We start from the raw sequence: 20,988 nt of genomic DNA, 5'->3' as shown, positions 1-20,988 counted from the left end.
GTTGCATCCAAATTAACTTAGTGTTAGGAGACAAAGGATAGTTGTTGAAGGCTGAAGACCGGTGTGTCTGGAGAACGTTGTCCAATGGTGTATCATAGGGATCAGTGCTGTATCCCTAATTATTTGTGATTCGGAGTTGCTGGTGTTATACTGGGGTGGGCAAACCTAAAAATCACATAACACCAGGTTATAGTCCAGCTGGCACGTGCTTTCAAAGTGCACAACACCTGATGAAGAAGTAGCATTTCCAAGCTAGTGCCTCCGAATAAACCTGTTGGACTATAACCAGGTGTTGTGTGAACTATAACCTTATTATTTGTGGTACTCATAAATGATGCAGTTGTAAATACAGACGGGGGTGGCGGGAATGTGACAACTATGTTTTTGTTTAATACAAAGATTGGCCGGGTGGTTCGCAGTGAGGACGAAGGCCTTATGTTACAGGAAGATACTGATGGAATGGTCAGATGGACAGATCAATGGCAGATGGAATGTAACCCTGATAAATATGAGGTGATGCACGTTGGAAGAAGGAACCAGACAGGGGAGGACACAATGATTGGCAGCACACTCGGGAGCTCAGAGGGTGCTTCTCCACACATCCCTGAATGTGACTAAACGGGTTAATACACAATTTGAGAAAACATCGGGGATGTAAACATAATCTTTATTCATCAAGGCATAGATTATAAGAGCTATGCAGAACTTTGGTTTGGCCAAGTTGGAATACTGTGTGTAGTCCTTGGAACTACATTACAGGAAGGATCTGATTGTCGTGGAGGGGTCTCAGAGGAGATTCACCAGGATGTTCCCTGGGATGGACCATATCAGCTATGGAGATAGGCTGGATAAGCTCAGGTTGTTTACTTTGGAGCAGAGAAGGCTGAGCGGGATGTGATTTAGGAGGATAAGATTCCGAGGGACATGGACAGGGTGGATAGACAGCAGCTGTTCCTTTTAGTCAAAGGGCCGAGAACAATGGAGCGCATTTTAAAGTGAAGGATTTGAGAGTTGGAGGGAATTGAGCTTTGTTTGTCACTCAGAGGGTGTTAGGGTCAGGAATGCCCTTCCTGAGAGAGGAGTTGTCATGGTACTTCACAACCTTTGGAAAATATATGGCTGTGAACTTGAAATGCCATAAGATTCATGGCTACAAGCCTTGTGTCGGAAAGTGGGACTAATGTAGACCGTGCTGTATTTCTGATGGTACAAAGTCTGTGCTTCTGTGTCTATATGGCTGTGGAAGGTCAATCATTGTGTAGCTTAGCATAGGAATTGATGGGTTTCTGAAGAGTATATGAACAAGTGTTTTAAGATTGAACTTGTAATATCTTCTGAAAATATGTCAATGGCAAAATTAAGTGGAAAAAGGTGCAGCTTTCTTACAGTCTGAATCCAGAGAATTGAGGGCAGGGAAAAAGCAGAACTATGGAACAAATATTTTAGTTATGTCTTCACAGAAGAAAACAAAACAGAAAAGATAACTTCCCAACAATACTAATGAACATTAGTCTGCTGAGAAAAAGGGAATAGAACAAAATTAGCAACCAAACAATTTTAGGGGAAGTATTGGAACTAAGAGGATTGAGCACAGACAAAGTCAACAGAGATTTATCAAATGGGAATCATATTTGAGAAAGTGACGTTTAGCATAATTATAGAGAAGCAATCAATGAAATATGATTGCATTTTCAGAAAGATTTTTGGACCAACATATGAATGGGAAACGTTTCGAGGCATTTGGGCCAAGTGCAAGCAGATGGGATTAGTTTAATTTAGAAAACCTGGTCAGCATGGACAAGTTGGACCAAAGGGTCTGTTTGAGCACGATATTACTGGATGGATGTAGAAATTGAGGAAAATGTACGAAAAGATATGATGTAATAAATTGCTAAGAAATATAAAAACAAACATCATGAGCTTTTCTGTCAACATAAAAAATCTTGAAGATTTGTGTGTGAGCTGAGGTGGAAGTGAAGTGAGGGAAGTACATTGAGGCCATTAGGAGGGTGTGACTGGAGAACTGGCCATAAAGATCATAAAGATCCATTAATCCTGATTCTCCGATTTTTATGTGTTAAGCAACCATTATCCCATGCAAATATATTATTCATCACACTACAAGCCTCTGTCTTGTGTCAGAATGTTTATTTTGTGATACGTTGTGAAAACTTTCTGGAAAGCCTCATGTTGCCAGTGGCACAGTGGCTAGCACTGCTGCCTCACAGCGCCAGAGACCCGGGTTCAATTCCCACCTCAGGCGGCTGACTGTGTGGAGTTTGCACGTTCTCCCCGTGTCTGCGTGGGTTTCCTCCGGGTGCTCCGGTTTCCTCCCACACTCCAAAGATGTGCAGGCCAGGTGAAGTGGACATGCTAAATTGCGTGTGGGTGTGGGTGTAGGTGTAGGTGTCAGGATTAATGGATCGTTATGATAAAGACGTATCTACAGGATTACCACAAATATCAGGCCGATGGCATCAGTTATGTATAATCTATACTGATAGCCTGACGGCCGGAGCTGAGTGCAATATACATCCGAGCTTGTGGATGACACGAAGAACCAAAATGCAGGCTGCTATTTGATGAAGAGGACTCCCAAAAAATAGTAGTACAAAGGGATTGGAGTGTTCATGAGTATGAAACGTAACGTCTGCATGCTGATGCAGCAAGTAACTAGGTTGGTTCATGAGGCGGCTTCCTGGGACGGAAGGGTTGAATTATTGAATACATTTAAAATGGTGACATTAATCATTGTGGTTGAAATGAATGAGAGTGATATCACTGAAATGTACAAGATACAGAGGGGGCTTGACAAGGTAGATGCTGAGAAGGTGTTTCCCCTGAGTCTCGAACTCGAGGCGGTAGATACTGAATAAGGGACATCGATTTCAATCTGAGGTGAAAAATGATGAACTCTCTCAGAAGGGAGTGAACGTCTGGAATTCCCTAACCCAGAGAGTTGTGGAGGGATACAAGGAATTGGGTAGGAAAGTGGAGTTGAGCCCGGAAGTAGATCAGCCATGTTCTCATTGAATGAGAGTTCAGTCATGAGGGGCCGACTAGCCGTCTCATGTTCCTACTTCTTAGTCTTTTATGTCATGCTTTTGGAAAGTAATTGGTTATTTTCCTGGAAGTCGTGTTGTACAATGTTGTATTCGGGAGAGGAGAAAATTTGCCTGAGTTAATCCTGGATGGGATATGGGATCTGCATTCAAAGCAATTCCAGAGCAGAAGTTACAGAGTGGGGAAGCATGGAAAAAGGGATTGCGGCTGGGGGCCACTTACTGACCAAGCCTGGAATTTCTAAGTGCATTTCCGAAACTACACCTAACCATCTGCGTAGCTTCCATCTGCCTGTTTGTAGCAGGTCCGAAGGGCTGAATGGAACATCAGAACATAGGGCTGAGGGACACGAGTGGGCTAAACGGCCCTTTGACACTACCCCACCAGTAAATAAGGTCATGGCTCATCTCCTTGTGGTCCCAGCTGCACTTTTCTCTCCATGCACCTTTATCCCTGATTCACCTGTCTATGGAAAATCAGACAAAGCCAGCCTCGATATAATATAATGATTCAACCATCCTGAACTTCTGGGGAAGGGAATTCCCACTTGAGTGAAATCCTACTTTGTGAATTTTCCCTCACTCCGGTTCTGACTGAGGATGGAGGGTGTCACTGTTTCCTTTTCTAGTCCCACTACTCCACTGCTCACAACAAATGTTAAATGTAACCGGGTCGGTGATATGACCGATGATAAAGGTCTCAGACGGGGTCAGGTTCAGTGACAGGAACAAGTCAGGCAGATTTCTTTCGTCAGCTGCAGGTAACAAATAGGGCTGATGGAGCAGCATGTTAGATTTGTGGTTAGCACTGCTGCCTCATATCAGCAAGGAGCTGAACTCAATTCCAACCTCGTCTGACCCTCTATGTGGAGTTTGAACATTCTTCCCGTGTCTCTGTGGGTTTCTTCCCGGTTCTCCAGTTTTCTCCCACAGTTCGAAGACGTGCAGCTTAGTTTGATTGGCCATGCTAAATTACCGATTAGTCTGTTTATTTTTGTTTTCTCAGGGTGTAGTGAGTCTTTGGAACACTCTTCCCTGCAGACCATTCGAGGCAGAGATATTGAGTATTTTTGAGGCAAGGTTCACGAATCACAGATGAGTCAAGGATTATCGAGGAGTGGGCAGCAATGTGCCTTGTGGGGAATATGTAGTCAGTGGTACTGAATGACACGGCTCCAGAGTATCCAGGAATTAAACGAAATGATAACATCGATAAAGGTTGAATGGGGAAACAAGATGGCAGCGATCTGAAAGGTCAGCTTTGCTGATCTCTGCATCACAATAATGCTCTACCCCACCCCACCACAGTCATTTACTTACAATTGAACACTAAAAGAGCTACAGAATCCTCACTAATGCCATTTTGTCAAGTGGAAATGACAAAATATGGGAAAGGATCGAGTAAGTCCCAACACGCAGCGCACTCGTCAGAAGCTTTCAGCATGTCTGTGGCCGCACCTGTAACACCCTCTGTTCGTTTAATGGACCGAGTTACTCACCAGGACTGGTCACCGAGTTCACCAAGTTACGGGAAATGACTGAAACCATGATTGAAGAAAAATTCAGCGGGAGGATAGAACCACTCTCAGCAGTGCTCCAAAAACATGAACAGCAACTTGAAAGGCTTGGAAACAGAACAGATGAGGTCAAGAGCCAAACTGTAGGTGTAGAGACTGTGATCGAGTCCTGTAAGGAGCGGATCCTCACCCTTGAAAAACAGATCCGTACCTTAACTAAACAAGGTGACGACCTCGAGAGCAGGGGCAGGATGAAGAGTGTTCATATCATCCGTCTGCTGGACCGGACATAAGGTGATCAGCCGGTGAGCTTTTCTGCGAGAACTGGCTGCAGAGATTCCTTCACTTCGAAGCTGACGAGGGACGGGTGAAGAGTGAGACAGTTCATTGGGTTACGGTGCTCAGGTCATACTCAGACCAACGCCCTCACCCTGTCCTTGTGCTATTACATTGTTGCAGGGACAAACAAAGATTTAGGGAAGCTTCCAGAACACAGGGAAGAGACCCGAAGAGGGCTCCAGGATTATGTTCTTCCAGGTCTTTTCAGCGGCAGTGATTCAGAAAAGAAAATCTTTTGATGATATCAAGAGAAGATTAAGGGAACTTGAGATTCAGTATTCCTTAATGGACTCAGCGGTGCTCCGTATGCACTAGTGGATCTTTCAATAGATCCACTCTCTCCAGAGGATGAGAAAACTTTGTGGACACTTTAAAGTGTGGTGTGTGCGTTAATGGAAAGCGATAACCTTGTTTATCTTTTTTAAAACAAAGTTTGTTGACCGTTTCTGGTATTAAGCAGTGTTAAATTATAGTCGGGGATGAGTCGAGTACACACTTTTAACTTCTTCATTAGTAATACTACTGGTTTTTCTCTTGCTTAGTTTGTGTGTCGGGTTCGGCTCAAGCTGAGGAAGTTATGAAGGTGATCGTGATGACTGAATGCCGACCAAAGGGCAGTTCAGTCCCGATGTTTGTGATTAATTGCCCTGGATGCAGTATTGATAATGGGGCAGAAGATAGAGATTTGTGACGTGCAAATGCCCCCGTCGGCGGCGGGTAAATACCCCTCCTGAGAGCCATTGGCACTTTGTATCTTTTTTTTGTTTTCGTATGTATTTAGTTTTGGAACGTTTTGAGAGCTTGTTAGTTGTAGTAGCTTTTTTGTGTATTTCTTTTAGGTTCAATGATTCTTTTTCATTGGTGCTCAGTGATTTGTAATTTGAGTTCTCCCTCTCTGGATTTCAAATATTCTTTCAGTGTGGAATGGCTAATGTCATGCTTAAATGGCGTATCTGGAACATTAAGGGGAGCCATTCGCCAGTTAAGAAAAAGGAGAGGGTGGATATTGTCGTATTGCAGAAATGCACTTTGATAACAAGGAACATTCAACATTACAGCAGGGTGGATTTGATCGGGTTTATTTCTTGTCTTTTAACACTAGGAATAGGAGAGAAGCCATACTGGTGAGGACGACTCTTTCATTTAAATTAGTAGATTGTATTAGACACCCACGGGAGGATCATAATCCTCGAAGATATATGGGGAAGAAAGCAATAGTTTGAATGTTTATTGCTCCCTGGCTCACTGCCGTAAATTCCTGATAGATGCATTTTCCAAATTAAGTAAGCTTTCTTCGTAGTACATTATCGTAGGAGGAGATTTCAATTGTCTTTTGCACCCACGGTGGACAGTATGCCCAAAGGCCCCCAGTACCATCTTTCCAATCTAAGCAATTAGTGGATTTTTGTGTGGAACTGGGGCTGGTGGATGTTTGGAGGCAGATCCACATCATAAATAGGGATTTTACTTTCTTCTTTAACCCGCAGAAATGCAACACTAGGGTTGATCTCTTCCTCAACTTGCAGCAATCTTCGATTCAGTGGTTTTCTGTACAATTGGGAATATTACCATTTCTGACCATGCAGCAGCATACTTACTGGTTAGGATTAAGGGCAATATAGCAGGTTGGAGACACTGGAGAATCCCTTTATTCTTAAGGATAGTAAGTACATTGTGTATTTCTGTAATGAATTCAGTTCTTTCTTAGCCATTAATTCAGATTCAACCAGTAACCCATCCATTCTATGGAAAATTGCTAAGATTTATGCCAAAGGAATAATTATTCCTTAGGATGCGGCAGAAGCTTGAGCAGGAAAGCTTGCTCCAGGCACGTTTGAAGGCAGCTGGGAGGGCATATTGTGATAGACCCTCGGTGGCTAGGCTGCAGAGGATCACAATGCATCGGTCTGCAGTGAATTCTATGCTCACACAGACAGCCAAGGAAAAACTTAATTTTGCAAAACAAAGGCTGTTTGCGCGTGGTGATAAACTGGGCAAGTAGTTAGCCTATCTTGCGATGAAAAAGAGAACCCCAAAGCCATTACCTCAACTAGGGAAGGGACTGGGACCCTTTCGTGCGATTCCACAAAGATTAAAGCAGCATTTCGGAGATTTTACTCCGAATTATATCAGACTAAACATTATGGGGATAGATGGATTAAGATGGAATCTTTCTTCAAGAACTTGGACCTTCCAGGGGTAACCCCCAAATAAGCGTCTTGCCTTAATGCACCATTGTCAGTGGTGGAGGGTGTAAAGCAGCTTCCAGGCAGAAAGGCACCCGGTCCTGACAGATGTCCACGTGAGTTTTATGAGGAATTTATAAACCTGTTGTCAGAGCCGATGCTTACTATGTTCGTCACTCACACAGTTACGACTGTGTCCCACCATCCTTAAGAGAGGCTCATATCTGTCTTATTCTGAAGAAAAGGAAGACACCGAAAGATTGTGCTCCCTATAGGCCCATTCACATCTAAATGTTGATTTCAAAATTCTGTCTGAGTCCCTTACATTGAGGATGGAAACTATTTATCCTTCCATTGTGAAAGTATAACAAACCGGCTTATAAAAGGCTGCAGATATTCCAACAATGTTAGGAGATTACTCAATATGATCCAAGCGTGTCAACAGCAAATTATGCAGCTATTAATGATCTCTTTAGATGCAGAGAAGACATTTGCTTGGGTTGAGTAGCTGTATCTCTTCTATACGTTAGAATGGTTTGGTCTCAGCAAAGTTTTTATCAAGTGGGTGAGGGTCCTTAAAAATGACCCCCTGTGTGCGATCCTGTAAAATTAATATTTCTAGAGGCAGTCAACAAGGTTGTTAATGCCAATGTTGTTTACGATGGTGATGGAGCCACAGGCAAAGGCCATCTGCAGGGACCCCAACATATCTGCCCCAGAAGTGGGATAGAAGTCACGTAAGATTACATTGTTTACAGATGATGGTTTTAATTTTTTGTTAAATCCCACAGTTTTGGTACCTCACCTCATGCAATGCATCAGTTCGCCTCTGGGCGAACTCAGGGAAATACCTGATGCCGTGGGAGAATCCTGATTTCCTTTTCAATGGTCCCAGGGGGTAATGGGGATGTTCCCTATTTTGGTGTATTCATCAATCCTATCTTTGGACTTATATTTAAGTGGGATTTGTCCATTTGTTTGACAAAATTAAACAAGATCTTTGAAGATGGGAGACACTTCCAATATCCTGGCTAGGTCAGATAGCTCTTATTAACATGAATTCCCTCCCTTATTTGCTATACCCCATGTGAATGCTTTCTTTGAGGTTTCCCAGACAGATATTTAGGAGACTAAATGGATGGTGTAGCTCTGATTTGTCACCATAAGTGACCCCTTATCAAGTTAACCAAATTACAACGACCCCACAATTTGTGGGGAGTAGATCTCCCGGATATTAAAAGCTATCAATTAAGCTCTTCTTTACACGATGTTAGTGAGGCCTCAGTGTCAATATGGTTAGATATTGAAGCTTCTCAGGCAAAGTGCTCCCTTATTAGTCTGCTACTCATAGACAAAATGAGGACAGTTATGAATTATTACCATTTCCCAATAAATATCAATAATTTTAAAGTAGGGAGGGCAATGTGTCCGATCGAGGGCAACATAGCCAAACCTCATTTCTTACCCCAAAGCGTGGTGTACCATGTTTCCGACAGGGAATACTGGATTCCATGCTTAAACTATGGACAACTCGTGCGTGTATCTTGCTTTGATGGTTTATCTGAGGGAGAAAGAAGGATGTCCTTTGATCAAATAAGTGTTAACTATAGACTACCGAGTAGAGATCTCTTCTGTTTTCTTTTTATCAGATCAGAGATGTTATTCAGAAAAGAACCACGCTTTTAACAGACCCGTACAGATCCGATAAAGAGAAGAGTGTGTTTATTGCTAAGAACACTCTCTCTGTCAGTACCCTTTATCATTTGTTGGAGAGTGACCTCTCAGACGAGACATTGTGACTTTCTGAGGTCTACAAAGAGAGTTGGGGATTCAGATCTCTTTGAACATAGGGGAGGATATTTGTGTAAATGCAAGAAGGATTTCAATCTGCAAGAAGACTCTTGCCATGTAGTTGAAGATTCTTCATAGAGTCTATCTGGCCCCAGACACTCTCTTAAAATTCAAGATGGGAGTCTGTCTTAAATACAAAATATTTATGGACACTCTTACTCATTGCTTGTTGAGCTCCCACCGGCGCTATAGGAGCGGTGTGCTCGCTGGGATGGAGAGGATCTTGCGGACCGAATTGGAGATGGATCAGGTATCCCTTTTCCTGGGCCTGCCCAGTCTACCTTACTCAGATGTGCATAAGAAAAAATACTTCAATACCCTCACTCTCTGAGTTCAGAAAAAAAGGTCTGTTGCATTCGGTGTCTGAAAACCCCCTGGGTCTATTGGTTTGTCATAACCTCGTCATGGAGCATAGCCCTTTGGACTTTTTTAAAGGTATGTTGCACCATAAAATAGAGGATTTTTATAAGACATGGCAGCCCTTTTTGAATTACCAAGGTACAGGCTGATCTGCCACTCTAATAAGGACTTTTATATAGCTATGACGAACTTGACTAATGAATCTAATGTCCAGAGAGGAGGAATGAACGTGTATTAGTTAATGCTCTTGAAGGTTGAGAGCTATAGTTTGTTACACTGAGTCCTACTGTTCGTTTTTAAAATTTTTTTATTTTTCTTCGGTCCGTAGATTTACATTTTCTTTATGTACATTCAAGTGGGTGTAATTGTATTCCATTTGCATTGCTTTTTGAGTTGGGTACTTATTGGTTCATCGAAGCATTAAAAAGATTTTCTCTGAATAAAAATATTTTTGAAAAAATTAAAATATTAACATGGATAGAATAGAGTCCCAAAGGACCACTTTCTCGTTAGTGAGACCACAAATTATGGTTTATCTTAAGAGTCATCACACTTCGGGTGACAGGATGATGTTGAGAGGGTGTACCCTTCATGACAACCTCTGTCTGTGTGGGGAATTGAAAATGCGCTGTTGGTCCATAGTACCACCAATTTTAGTGTCACCTTCAAATTTACTAATCATGCCTTATACAGTCTGAAGAATGTCATTGAAATAGATAATAAGCAACAATGGGCCCAGCACTGACCCTTGAGGAATTTCATGTGTTACAGGCCTCCAGTCGGAGAGCATCATTCCCTATAACCTGCTGTTTACTACCATCAAGCCAATTGTGCATCCAATTTGTCAGATCCCTCTGGATTCCATGCGAATCTAACCTTCCAGACCAACCTATCAAGAGTAATCTTGTCAAAGGCCTTACTGAAAACCATACAGACTATGTCTACTGCGCTACCCTCATCAACATTCCTGGTCGCTTCATCAAAGAACTCAATCAAATTTGTTAGGCATGATCTCCCACTCACAAAGTCATGCAATCGTTCCAGTCTAAAAACAATTATTAATAATAATTATTAAAATAAATAACAACAAGCAATAATAAATAATAGTAAGATGACATTTTCAATGGACAATAAATTATCCATGGTTTGTGGCATTGGAACATGCATCATTGGTGAAGGGCAGAATAGATTTTGTGGAGAGAGTGAGGACTGCAGATGCTGGAGTTTAGAGCTGAAAATGTGTTGCTGGAAAAGCGAAGCAGGTCAGGCATCATCCAAGGAGCAGGAGCATCGACGTTTCGGGCATGAGCCCTTCTTCAGGAAGGGCTTCAGATTGATTCCTGAAGAAGGGCTCATGCCAAAACGTCGATTCTCCTGCTCCTTGGATGCTGCCTGACCTGCTGCGCTTTTCCAGCAACACAGAAGAGATATTGTACCTGTGTCATTGAACTGCGTTGAGAAAAAGCAAGGGTGGCATGGTGGCTCAGTGGTTAGCACTGCTTCCTCATAGTGCCACGGATCCGGCTTTGATTTCAGCCTCGGGTGACTCTCATGTGGAGTTTGCACATTCTCACTGTGTTTGTGTGGGTTTGCTCTGGGAGCTTCATTTTCCTTACACAATCCAAAGATGTACAGGTCAGGTGAATTGGCCACCGCCTTATGTGCATTAGTTAGGGGTAAATATAGATTAGAGGCATGGGACTGGGTGGGTTGCTATTCAGAGGGTCGGTGTGGCCTTGTTGGGCCAAATGGCCTATTTCTATACTGTAGGAAATTGAAAAAAAAAACTATTTCTAATCAAACCCTGTCTTTCCAAACGTGTGTATATCTTATCCCTCAGAATCTTCTCAAGTAACCTACCTACTACAGATGTTAGGCTTCCCGGTCTATAGTTCCCAGATTTTTTCTTTGCTTCCCTTCTTGAAAAATGGCACAACGTTTGCTACACTTCAATATTCTGGAACCTAACCTGCAGCTAACGATGATGCAAAAATATCACGCATGTCCTCGTAGTTTCTTCTGTAACCTCTTGCAATGTTCTTGGATGCATCTGTTTCGGACCAGGAGATTTATCCACCTTCATACATTCTAATGCATCCAACACGTCTTCTCCTGTGATATTGACTAACCCCAAGATATCATCACTACCTTTGTTAATCTCCCAAGTCTTCATGTATTTCTCCACGGTAAAGAGAGAGGAGAACTATTCATTGAGAATCTCACACGTCTCCTATGGTTCTACAAATGCACGTCCACTTGGGACCTTGAGGGGTCATATTCTCATGTAGTTATTCATTTAACTTTAATAAACTTAAAGAACCTCTTTGGCTTCACCCTAATCTTCTCAGACAAGGCTATCGCGTGCGCTGTTTTCGCCCTTCTGATTTCCTTTATCGGTAAACTCCTGTATTCTCTGTACACCGCCAGGGATTCCCTTGATCCCAGCTGCATGGACCTCATCCACACCTCCTTTTTGCCTGTCAAAGCCTCAATATCTCCTGACATCCAGGGTTCCCTCTTCCTACCAACCTTGCCTTTTATCCTCACAGGAACATACAGACCTTGAACTCCAGCCATTTGCCGGAGGTTCCTTCTCCTGCAAACAAACTCCTCCAACCAACCCCTACAAGCTCCTATTTAATTCCATCAAAATTCGCCTTGCCCCGAATTTAGAACTTGAACATGCGGGCCAGTTTTGTCCTTCTCCATAAGTATTTTTAAACTAACAGAACTACGGTCCCTGTCCTAGCGTGCTCCCCCACTGTCACCTCAGTCACCTGTCTTGCCCTATTTCTTAGAGTAGGTCAAGTTTTACCTCTTCCCGAATTGCTCCCTCTACATACTGCTTGAGGAAACGTTTCTGAACACACCATCTCAATTACATTCTATGTAATTCTCAGTTAATGTTAGGAAAATTAAAATCTTCGACTATGGCAATCCTATTGGCCCTGCAAGTCTCCCCAATCTCTGTACATATTTTAATGATTCTAATTCCCCGTTTACTATTTGGGGGCCTATAGTACAACCCAAATAATATCATCATTCCCTTTTTATTTCTTAGCTTCCCCCACAAATCCTCACTGGATGATCCATCCATCAGTTATTTTATCTCTGATTACTGCTGTGGTACTCGCCTTAATCAAAAATGAAACCCCCACACCTCCTTCCACCATCTCTGTCTCACATAAAGCACCTGTACCTTGGTACATTAAGCTGCCAGTCCTGTCCGTCCCTTAGCCATGTTTCTGTAATGGCTACAATATCCCAGTCCCACGCACCTATCCACGCACTGAGTTCATCGGCCTTACCTGTCAGCCATCTTACATTGAGACAGATGCAATTTAATCCAACAGGCATTCCTTGCTCCCTGTCGTGTTCCTGCCTAACCTATCTCTGCATTTTACTGTTTGTGATTACGGTATCTCCTTCCAGCCTCGCACTTGCCTCCCTGCTGTTGAGGATCCTACGCCGTCCCCCACGCCAGAAATCTAGTTGAAACACTCCCTTGTAGCACTAGCAAACCTGTCATCCAGGAGATTAGTCCCCTTCCAATTCAGGTAAAACCTGTCTTTCCTGAACAGGTCACCTCTGCCCCACAAAAGATCCGAGTGATCTAAAACTCTGAATCCCTACCTCCTGTACCAATTATTTAGCCACGTATTCATCTGCCATGTCCGCCTGTTCTTACCCTCACTAGCACGGAACACTGGAAGTAAACCGGATATTACACTGTCGTGGTCCTGTCTTTTACCCTTTTTTCTCACTCTCTATAATCACTCTGCATGACCTCATCACTACTTCTACCTGTGTCATTTGTACCAATGTGCACAATGACTTCTGGCTGCTCCCCCACCCCGGTGAGAACGTTCTGCAGCCGCTCTGAGACATCCTGGACCCTGGCACGTAGGAGGCTATACATCATCTTGGATGTCCATTTGCAGCCACAGAATCTCATGCCTAATCCCCTCACATATCGAGTCTGAATAATTACTTCTGAAGTTATTCATCTCGCATAACGTTCTGACAATGGGATTTCTTCCTGAAATAGTTGTATTTGGCTGAATTACTTTGCTTCAGGCAGTGGGGAAATTCCAATGAATCATCATCAGGAATCCTCCATGAGTGGAAAAGATGACTAGGCTTTTTCTCACTCCCACACATTGCTGTGTTGAGCGGCAGGGAAAGAGAAAGGGAGCAATAGGCTGTTCCTTCACAGATAGACTACATTTTCCTATCTGTGAGTTAAATCATTCACGTTATCAGGCCCCAGACTGGACCATGTGAGCTCTCCTTGAATATTGTCCGAATTATATGACTCCATCACATTCTCGTCTCCAGGCCAGTGCATTAATGCTGTTGTCATACACAGAATCAAATCATTAACAATAAATGGTCCTACTTGTTTTGAAGATGTGTTAATATGTGCCTGCATAATGTAAACATAAGCGTTTGATGACTTCGCAATATCTGTGTTAAGATGAATATGTTTTATTCTTAAACAAATAGAGAAATTGCTGGAAAAGCTCAGCCTGTCTGGCATCAGATATGAAGAGAAATCAGAGTTCAATGTTTCCGTCCAATGACTTTTCCTTTGAACCTTACTTATTCTTAAATTATTTCCCCAATTATATTCTCCCACATAAGAAGAACTATCCATCCAGTATTCACCAACTACACTCTTCTCAAGATGTTATACAGTCAATAAAACATTCTCAGGTCGAACGTAATGCCTTCATAACAAGAATGAGTAAAGAGAAAGATCTTTGAAACGTTTCGAAAGCAATTTTGTTTTTATCAGTTAAGGCAATTATAACGACACATAATACATCAGATGTGATCTCAGCAATGCCCTGTACTGATGCAAAAAATCATCGCTAAGATCAAACACAACACCCCTTACACGGAACAGAATAATTCCATTTATTATCAAATCACCAGCTGCCTCTTCAGAGTAATTTGATGTGATTCATGTACAAAGACACACAGATCCCTCTGTACCACTCAGTTCTGCATTCTCCTTGCATTTAAATAATTTTCTGCTGTTTTGTCTATTGCCCAAAACAGAAAATTCCCATCACAGAAATGTTGTATTTTGTTTTCTGCTGAAGGTTTGCTCAAAACTGTCCTCCGTCTGTATCCCATTGCAGACGCGCAGCCCTCCCCTATCTGTATCCCATTGCAGACGCGCAGCCCTCCCCTGTCTGTATCTCATTGCAGACGCACAGCCCTCCCCTGTCTGTATCTCATTGCAGATGCTCTTCTCTCCCCCTGTCTGTAGCCCACTGCAGATGCTCTGCCCTCCCTCTGTCTGTATCCCATTGCAGATGCTCTTCCCTCCCCTGTCTGTATCCCATTGCAGACGCTCTTCCCTCCCCCTGTCTGTATCTCATTGCAGAAGCTCTTCCCCTCTCCTGTTAGTATCCCATTGCATACGCTCTGCCCTCCCCTGTCTGTATCATATTGTAGACGGTCTGCCCTCCCCATCTGTATTCCACAGTAGACGCTATGCCTTCCCCCGTCTGTATCCCACTGCGAACACGCAGCCCTCCCCTGTCCGTATCCCATTGCAGAAGCTCTGCCCCTCCCCAGTTAGTGTCCCATTGCAGACGCTCTTCCCTCCCCCTGTCTGTATCATATTGTAGGCGGTCTGCCCTCCCCCGTCTGTATTCCACTGTAGGCGCTATGCCTTCCCCGTCCGTATCCCATTGCAGATGCGCAGCCCTCCCTTGTCTGTGTCCCACTGCAGATGCTCTGCCCCTCCCCTGTCTGTATCCCATTACAGATGCGCAGCCCTCCCCCCATCTGTGTCCCATTGCAGACGGTCTGTCTTCATTTGACATCTTATTGATTGACTATCCTGATGTATGAGCAAACTGAGCTCTATCCCCTTCATCCAATTCATTGGTATGAATTGTAATTTGTTGATGACCTCACACAGATCCCTGAAGAATTCCACTAGTTACAACTTGCCAAAAATAAAGTGAGTAATGATCTCTTGTCTGTATTTCCTGATGCTGCCCAAGGCGCCCCTGCTCCTGCGTAACAGCCTGGGATGGTTATATGGCGTCCTCCTGTGCTGTGTAATTTACTGAAATGATTTGAATACTTCATTCTATTCCTGTCTAACCCCATGGAGGTACATTATGGCCTGATCTTGCTGTATTATCACGATGCTGACTGGCTGAATGGGATCTTTCTCTCCCTCTGTAACAGCCTTGTGGGTGAATTGACAGAACAACGGATGAAGTAGGAACAGCAGTTGCTCATTCGTCCCCTCCAACTTGCTGCTCAGTTTAGAAACATTATGGCTGGTCTGAATGTAACTGAATACCCCTTTCCTGTCAGTTCCCAATAAACATTGACCCTCCTGTCCATCAAAGGTCAGGCAAGGTCAACCTTGAACATCCTCAGTGACACAGACTTCACTGTTCTCGGGGGATGAGAACACCACAGATCGCATAATCCAAAGGAGAAAGGACCAACGTTATCTCAAATGGAAATAGGAGACACCTTTTATATTAAAGCGTGTTAACTTCACAGCAAGTCACCTCCTCTTTTCAGGAACAAGGGCACAGCAAATAGGAACAAACATATACCATTCAGCCCCTCAAACGTATCCCACAGTCCCATTGGCTGTTCAGTCAAGTATTTATCAAACTTAGCTTCTACTGCACCCTTGGAAAATAATCCTGACACCTTAAGGCCACAAAGCATAAGAAATTGGAATTAGGCCATTTGGCCCATCACGTCCACTTTGCTATTTGATCCTGTCGGGTGTGTGTTTCTCACACAACTTTCCAACCTTATCACTGTAACTCTCGATCGTTGTTTTAATCTAACATTTGTCTTAAAGACATGGTTACGTCAGTGTGTCGGTATGTGTGTGTGATTGCGTGTGTGTTTCTGTGTATACCTGTTTAATGGCAGGAGACAGGGTGGTGGTGGATGGTTGTTTTTTGAAATGGAAGCCTGTGGGCAGCGATAATCCAGAGGCAAAATTGTTGGGTCCACTTTTGTTTGTCATTTATATAAATGATGTAGATGAGAGTTATAGAAGGTATATTTCGCAAATTTGCGGATAACATCAAGTTTGGGTGTACAGTGGACAGTGTTTGTATAATGGTGAACAACTGAAGATTACAAAGAGACCTTCATTAATTAAATCAATGATTCATAGAGATGTACAACAGGGAAACAGACCCTTCAACTTGTTCATGCCATCCGATTATTCTAAATTAATCCACTCCCATTTGCCAGCATTTGGCCCATGTCCCACTAATCATAAGGCCATCCAGTTGCCTCTGAAATGCTGTAATTGTTCCAGCCTCCACCAGTTTCTCTGGCAGATTATTCCATACAAGCACCATCCTCTGCAGGAAAAAAAAGTTGTTCTTCATTGTCTTTCAAATATTTCTCTTCCCACCTTAAACCTATGCCTTCTAGTTTTAGACTCTCCTACCTTGGGGGGAAGGAACCTTGACCACTCACCGTATCCATGCCCTTCATAATTTTATAAACCTCTAGAAAGTGTAAATGTGACTCCAATCAAGACGGTTGGCTGCGCTTTCAGTCATCCTGGGTCTATAGTCTCAAATTCAGTAGTCGTACCTCTTCCTTCTCCATCAAGGCACGATTCCAAAAAAGTTTAATCAACTTGTTCAGACATGTGAAACAGCTCTGTGGGAGTTGGAACTAGATTTTTCGGCGCAGTGATAGGGACACTACCATCATTCAGCATTAGCCCCTAAAGCTGCAACATGATGCTCCGGTGTGTTTGTTCTTCAGCCTGTTGTAACATGCTGTGACACACCTGCACAGGACATGACTCCACTCCACCTTCTCCAGAGATAGGGGCACTATCAGACAGTCATGGACTGGAATTGAATCCAGAGCTCCGGCTCAGAAATTTGGGCACCCATCCATTAAACAAGGCCTAAATCATGCCCAGATTTCGGGTCATATTTGAAGTGTATGGAATTATTAAATTCTGGTTAACATTGCAAAATTATACAGGGGACATTTCTAATTGAAAAAAAAAGTACAAGTTATTAGCCTCAACTAAAGGATGTTGAGTGCATTCGCTATGCCATTGAGATAGCCAATGAACATCTTCAATTGCTTGGCTATGATTTCCGGTTTAAATAGCTATTACCAGCAGTCTGCTATATTAGGGAAAGAAATCCTGCAGACACACTCTACACTATGAAGGCTCTCGATAGATATCAATACTGAACATCAGAGACGAGAAAGGAGCACAATTCTGGGCCCAAAAACACCGGTCACTATTTCAAATCCCGTGGCTTCCCTCTTCCTAAAATCATTCATTGAGACAAGGCAACTGTTTCCTTTCCAGCTTTTGCTTTCCGACTCCTCCCTCTGCCTGCGCAAGGCAAACCAAGTTCTGGGTCTTTGGGAAACTCAAGGCTGGTGTTTGTTGGCCTTATGGACAGGGGATTGTCGTTTAATCCGAAGGGGGAGTGTGAGGGGGTAGTAATATCATTCACTGGGCTAAGGTGTGGCAAATGGAGTTTAACATGGATGCATCTGAGGCATTGTATTTTGATAAAATAAACAAGAGGAGGGCTTATACAATTAATGGTGGGCTTTGGTAGTTATATAGTAAAGAGGGACCCAGGGACGCAGGTATAATTCTTTGAAGTTTGTAGCGCAGGGTGTTTAAGGTTACTTCAGTGCTCATACTTTTGAGGTTAGAAGTTGGGAAGTCATGCTGAGATTGTGCAGGATATTGATAAAGCCTCTTCTGAATTCCTGTGTGCAGTTCTGTTATAGGAAGGAGATTATTAATCTGGAGATGTTTGAGAAGAGATTACCAGGATGTTACCAGTAACACCTCATCTTCTGCCTCGGAAGACACAAACACACGGCATGAGCATTGGATTCACTGATTTACAAATCTCCCCTGGCCAACCCAGATCCCAGATACAACCCCCGGACTCACATCTGCCCTCTTGAGAAGACTTAATGTCCATCTTCCTTCCCACCATCTCCTCCACACTCCCCACCGATCTATTACGATCACCTCCTACCTTCACTCACCTATCCCTGATCTTTCCCCCAGCATCACCCCATCACCCATTTTCTCTTAGCCCCTTCTCCCTCCCCAGTCCTGAAAAAAGTTCCTGCCTGAAACGTTACTCTCTTGCTCCTTGGATGTTGCCTGGCTTACTGTGCCTTGTCCACCTCCATGCTTTACCTGCACTGAATTATCCATTATCTGCAGTCCCCATTATCTCTTAGGTACAATTCCCTTTCAACATAGCCATGTCGCAGTCTGTTATAACCGCATGTAGTCTTCGGGATTTTTCTTATCAGATCATGGACAATAAAAGTTCTCTCAATGTCTTCCTGATATTGCAGTGCCTGACCAGTAGATGCAGAACGTATGTTTCAATTTATAAACGGAGAAGCATGCTTATATTCTGATAAACCCCTGGCATTGCTCCCAGATCCAAGGGAGATTGAATTCTTACACATGACTGATCTACCAGACCGAACATAACGTATGCTGTCCCTCAGTCACCCTCACATATCCCACCCAGAATATGTAAATTTTAATCAAAATTTTGAATTTTAATAAAAAGTATTGAATTGAAATGGGTTAACGGGAGGTATTTGTTCAGCGACTGTGATTGATGTCAGTCTCCATGCATCCTAAATACGTCGCTGGAGGGCTTTCCTCTTCTATTAATTAGGGACTCGGTTCAATGTGTTATCTCATAGTATCAGCGGGAGCATCACTGACAGAACTAACAGGCATCAGCAGGTTTAGAGAGAGGGGGAGGAGAGATCAGAATCTGAGAACATTAGACTGGAATGTTCCAACAATGGACAGGAGTTTATCCGAGGTTCCTTACTGTCTGTCTCGGCGTTGGATCTCATTAGTTTTGCAGATCTATGATGTACTGATGGTTGTTCAAGCTGGTTACTATCCCATCCTCGCTAAGTTGGTGTTCCTGGTAATTTATGCTATCTGTTCATTAAGCCAGGTTGGACTGAATTGCTGCACGTATTATTTAAAATTTAGAAAGGTGGATGTCAACATTTTCAATTCCAATGAACTATTTCTTTCCTCACAATTTGTATCGAGAAAATTACTCATGACAAATTGTGAGGAGAACCAGACTGTTCTCAAACTCCATAATCCTTCTAGCCCTGCACAGATTCTACATTTCTATATCCTCCCACTCACTCATCCTGTCCAATACCAAAATCATGATATCCCCGACTCCTCGTCTGCCTCAGTGCATCTTCTGAATAAACCATCAATTGTGTCTTTGTTAAATCTGGATACAATTTATCAAGTCCCTTGTAACCACACGTCAATAACAGAATAATTGCTCTTGACTTTGTTGAACTTGTTTACTGCACAGATTCTGTCAGATGGGCAGATGCTGCATGCTGCTTAAATCATTGACACATAATCGAGAGGCACAGAATAATAATCTGTTGATATCTCATGAACGAAATTGATGTTATTGGACTGAAACTATCATCATTTGTGAGAAAAGGCCCATCTGCTTGCTCCATGTTCTTCAGAGAAGCCATTGCGTTATCCTTCCCCAGTCATGTCTGTGCAAACCCACAGCAATGTGTTTTACTCTTGACTGTCCTGTGGAACAGCTGAACCAGTCACTCAGTTCAAGCTCAGCATAACATGCTGGCCTGACCATGACTGCACACATCCCGTGAGAGAAGAACAAAAGTAAAGTTAGCTCCCTTCCTCTGCCTGTTTTCCTTATTTCTACACTTCATTTCCATTCAAGTAGGTGACCATTCCCTATTTCAAGTGCAATCTTTCTGACTAAGTCCCTCCCCAAGAGTGATGTTCATCTCCACAGGCACCTCTGGTACTGGCTTTACTGATGCTGACATGCAGATGTAAGGAACGTTTAAATTCCACAACAGTGGCAGTGCATAGAGAAGGAATGGGTTTTTATGTCATAATAAAGATACGGAGACCAATAAGTGAGGGAAAGGAATTATTGTGATCATCACTAAGTGTGTAGTTGAGGTAGTATTTGGGGTATTATGGACAGATTTTTCTCCTTTAGAAGGAATTATCTCACTACAATAGAGGCTGTGTAAAGGAATTTCATGAGACTAATCCCTGGGCTGATGGTAAAAGAGGAGTGAGTGAAGATTAATCTGTAACACTGCCGGAGAATAACAGGTCATTGCATTGAAACTTGATGGTGATGGACAATCACTCGTTATGTTCTATACAGTCACCGAGAAGGTGATAAATTCCATGATTTGCATTTTTATTTTTAATCGGGATGCATGATTCTTGATATTTAAGTGCCTCTGTGGATAAAATCTTCAGTCAAATCCTGCCTTGATATCAGGGTCAATCCCTCTTACCTAAGCAGGTCAGTTAAACACTTGTGTTAATGTTAATATGTGATGGTGTCTGTGGAGAGTATTTTCTTCTCATAGAGGGGAGTGAATGTCAGGAATTCTCAGGTCTAGAAAGTTGGGGGGGGGCGATATTACTCCAAGAGGAGGTAGATGGATTTTTGACCTGTCAGAGAGCTGAGGGGTGTGAAGAATTGCGCATTAAAGAAGAGTTAATGCCAACAGTAGTTCAGCCATGATGGCATACAATGGTGTGAGCATCCAAATTACTACTCCTCTTTTTATGTTCTCATATTC

This window comes from Chiloscyllium punctatum, chromosome 24 (genome assembly GCF_047496795.1).
Source record: "Chiloscyllium punctatum isolate Juve2018m chromosome 24, sChiPun1.3, whole genome shotgun sequence".
In the NCBI taxonomy this organism is placed as follows: domain Eukaryota; kingdom Metazoa; phylum Chordata; class Chondrichthyes; order Orectolobiformes; family Hemiscylliidae; genus Chiloscyllium; species Chiloscyllium punctatum.
This window is presented reverse-complemented; position numbering follows the sequence as displayed.